This window comes from Sinocyclocheilus rhinocerous, unplaced genomic scaffold, assembly GCF_001515625.1.
Source record: "Sinocyclocheilus rhinocerous isolate Xijiao unplaced genomic scaffold, SAMN03320098_v1.1 scaffold203, whole genome shotgun sequence".
In the NCBI taxonomy this organism is placed as follows: domain Eukaryota; kingdom Metazoa; phylum Chordata; class Actinopteri; order Cypriniformes; family Cyprinidae; genus Sinocyclocheilus; species Sinocyclocheilus rhinocerous.
Window position 1 is genome coordinate 228111 of NW_015644353.1, and position 3906 is coordinate 232016.

The 3906-nt window shown below is 38.6% G+C and overlaps 1 protein-coding gene and 1 pseudogene across 1 annotated transcript in view; both read left to right on the plus strand.

The window, feature by feature from the left end:
- Nucleotides 1–3906, plus strand: part of LOC107758171 (stathmin-3-like) — a 24923-nt gene that overhangs the window by 5163 nt on the left and 15854 nt on the right. The window lies entirely within an intron of this gene.
- Nucleotides 1572–3906, plus strand: part of LOC107758166 (helicase with zinc finger domain 2-like) — a 15020-nt pseudogene continuing 12685 nt past the window's right edge.

Consider the following 3906-nt stretch of genomic DNA (forward strand, 5'->3'; position numbering starts at 1 on the left):
CAGCAGTGCCCGCTTCCGCAGAAGCCACATTCTCTCTTCAGATACCACAGCAGTGCCCGCTTCCGCAGAAGCCACATTCTCTCTTCAGATGCCACAGCGGTACCCAGGAACCAAAGTTTCTTTTCAGATATCACCGAAGTGCCCGCTCCTGCAGGAGCCTGTATCTCTACTTCCCACTCATCTCTACTTCCCATTGCCTCAGTAGTGCCCGCTCCCGCAGAAGCCACATTCTCTTTTCAGAAGCCGCATGAGTACCCGCTTCCGCAGAAGCCTCCTTCTCTTTTCAGATACCGCAGCAGTACTCGCTCCCGCAGGAGCCCGTATCTTTACTTCCTACTGCCGCAGCAGTGCTTGCTTCCGCAGAAGCCTATATCTTTACTTCCAACTGCAGCCACATTCTCTTTTCAGATGCCCAGCAGTGCCGGCTTCCGCAGAAGCCACATTCTACCCCACTCTGGCTGCTGTCCCGCGCTAATTGCATCTTTTGGAGGGAGCGCTCTCTTCACGGACAGGGGGAGTACCCCGGGTTTGGGAGGAATTAACGAGCTCGGAGCCCTCTCCCCGGACAGCACGCCAAATACGCATACCATTCATCCCGCTTTATTATCTGTAAGGCGAACTCATGAAATGAGTAATTGAGAATATTAACACTCTGAAAATAAAGGTTATTTATTGGCATCAATGGTTCCGTGAAGAAACTTTATCATCCATGTAGCCATTCCATTGCACAAAACATTCTTTATAATGGAAAAAATAAAAAAGTTATTTAGATTGTTAAAATGTTCTGCTCAGTAAGAAATAAATGGTTCTTTCAAGAACTGTTCTCAGAAAGGTTATTTGGGGAAGCAAAAATGGTTCTTCTATGGCATCTTTATGAAAAGGTTCTTTTGGAACCGTTATTTTTAAGAGTGTAGAACCTTTTCACTGCACTAAAGGTTCTTAATAGTGGAAGAACGAGCTCGGAGCCCTCTCCCCGGACAGCACGCCAAATACGCATACCATTCATCCCGCTTTATTATCTGTAAGGCGAACTCATGAAATGAGTAATTGAGAATATTAACACTCTGAAAATAAAGGTTATTTATTGGCATCAATGGTTCCGTGAAGAAACTTTATCATCCATGTAGCCATTCCATTGCACAAAACATTCTTTATAATGGAAAAAATAAAAAAGTTATTTAGATTGTTAAAATGTTCTGCTCAGTAAGAAATAAATGGTTCTTTCAAGAACTGTTCTCAGAAAGGTTATTTGGGGAAGCAAAAATGGTTCTTCTATGGCATCTTTATGAAAAGGTTCTTTTGGAACCGTTATTTTTAAGAGTGTAGAACCTTTTCACTGCACTAAAGGTTCTTAATAGTGGAAGAAGGTTCTTTGGAGTATTAGATAATGTCCTTCCAACTAAGAGAAAATGGTTCTTTTAGGAACTGTTTACTGAAAGGTTCTTTGAGAACCCCAAAATGGTGGTTCTATGGAACCTTTATTTTTTATAAGATTTTACCATGTGACATGTGGATACCATAGGAAATGAATATGGTAATCAGTTAGTACCATAGTATTGCCATTTGACACCATGATAGCACCACAGTCCGAGGAACTTGGCAGAATCGCAGTCACCTGCTTTGTGCACAAGGACTTTGTCATGCTGAAACTGAAAAAGCATCATCCAAAGCTGTTGAACAATCTCCAGACTGTTACTGTATGGAGTTATTTGACTAGCCAAACACATTTATTGTAAAGAGGTGTCCACATACTTTTGATCATGAAGTCTATCTGCCTGCTGAAAAAAACAACAACTTGGACCAGCTTAAAGACTTGTTTTTAGATTGCCATTAGTGGTGTGTTACTCTGACAGAAGCTGATTAAGAGGGTTGTTGTTGCCGATAGACCAGCTAACCGAGTGGCTGAGCTAAAACCAGCATGAAACTGTCAAAACATACCTTATTTGTAACCAGCAATGGTACACTCTAGTCATTTAGTCTGGTCTTGGCTGTTATTTAGCAGGTCTGAATCTCACAAAAACAAAAACCATGGCTGTATTCACATTTACACTGCACTTTATAGGATATGATTCATTCACGTTGGTAGTTTAGATGAATTTCAAGTGTCACTGACTCAGATTTGTTGGTTTGTTTTTCAGTGACCTGAAAGAGAAATGTCTAAGCTATATGCTGCTAACTGATTACTGAAAACCATTTAAAATAAGATTAAAGCATAAGTTCGTAAGAAGGCGTCTCTGTCATTTTTGCAACTGAGGGAAACTAAGAATGCATCCAAGAGATTATTTATGTTGGCAACATATCAGAATAAGTTGTTGTTTATCACCGTCTATAGCAATTTAGTGTCTCCTGAGGATATGTGAAGTTTCTGTCTCTTGCAAGTTTCTGATCAGGTATTGAATTTGGAAATTACTGACGCAGTAGTTTCTGAATATAGTTTCTAAACAATTATGATTGTATTGCTGCTGTTAAGACTCATATGCAATCAAGTAAATCAGTCATCGAAGTTGAGTAAAATGAGGGTGTGTTTGAGTACGCGTCATCACATTTTTTTTGACGAACTCTGGCCATGTGATGGAAATTACAGATAAATTAAACTGAAGCCGTTTTGTTTGCTCAGATACTGCTGCTTTTGTTGTGTGTGTGTGTGTGTGTGTGTGTGTATCACCAGGGTTCTTGTAGGTAGGTAGATTTGAAAACACATTTAAAAGTGCTCACAATTATGACATTCCTGGGTCCTAAAGTCAGAGGCAGGACAAGGGGACAAGCAGCCATGATGTAAACCTGATTTGTTTGTCCAAACTTTACTTTACTTAAAATGGCACTGAAAGGGAGTGGTCAGGTGCTAGAATAAATATTTACATTCCATATACACATAATGTCCAGCCTCAAGGTACAATTAAAGCAGTTTCATTCACCTGATTTGTTTAATAGTTTGTGTACCATTCCAGTCTGTAGTCACCTCGGGCATGTTTGAGTTTCATGTGCATTAAGCCTTATTTGTTTTCAGAAACAATGCCCAGCATAGATCTAAATATTTCAGGAAAAATGTAAGCTTGTGCAATGGGGAAAACATGACTAATTTGTTCAGTCATGGTTTTAAAAAAAAATGCATGTTGCATGCAAACATCAGTTTCTAATGCTGTCTGTATGATAGCGAAAACATATAGCAAAAACGTAACTGATGTATGCTTAAATTGGTGTAGATATTATAAAAAGTCTAATAGGAACATTAAGGGTTGTTTTTTCTGATTTAGTAAAAGGGCAGGCTTAAGCTCTGTCTGTTTGCTTCCTGTGGTTTTCATCAGTATTGAAACTGAACGATGAAACAAGCACACTGTGCTGGAAAAGAAAAGTTATTCTTTAATTAGGAAGGGAGTGACTTATACAGCGTCACGCAGCAACAACTCTATAAATTGTTTAAACACCTCTTGATGCACATGACACTGAGAGCGGCTGAATCATCCAGTGTTACAGGAAGATCGTGACCTATCAGAAAACCATTGGGATGGGAAGGAAAATATGAAGGTAAGATAATGCTGTGCATTACTGATTCATGTTACCTGATTCTTTTGTGAACAGTTTATTATTTAATAGAAAATAGTTAATGAATCTTTATAAAAAAGATCATTACATTTCGTAATCATCTGTGGAATTCAAAGCTGACAGCTTCAGTCACTGCTTACTTTACTGTTTTCCATATGTGACCCTGGAGCACAAAAGCAGTCTTGGGTTTATTTGTAGCAATAGCCAAAAATACATTGTATGGGTCAAAATTATAGATTTTTCTTTTATGCCAAAAATCATTAGGATATTAAGTAAAGATCATGTTCCATGAAGATATTTTGTAAATTTCCTACCGTAAATATATCAAAACTTAATTTTTGATTAGTAATATGCATAGCTAAG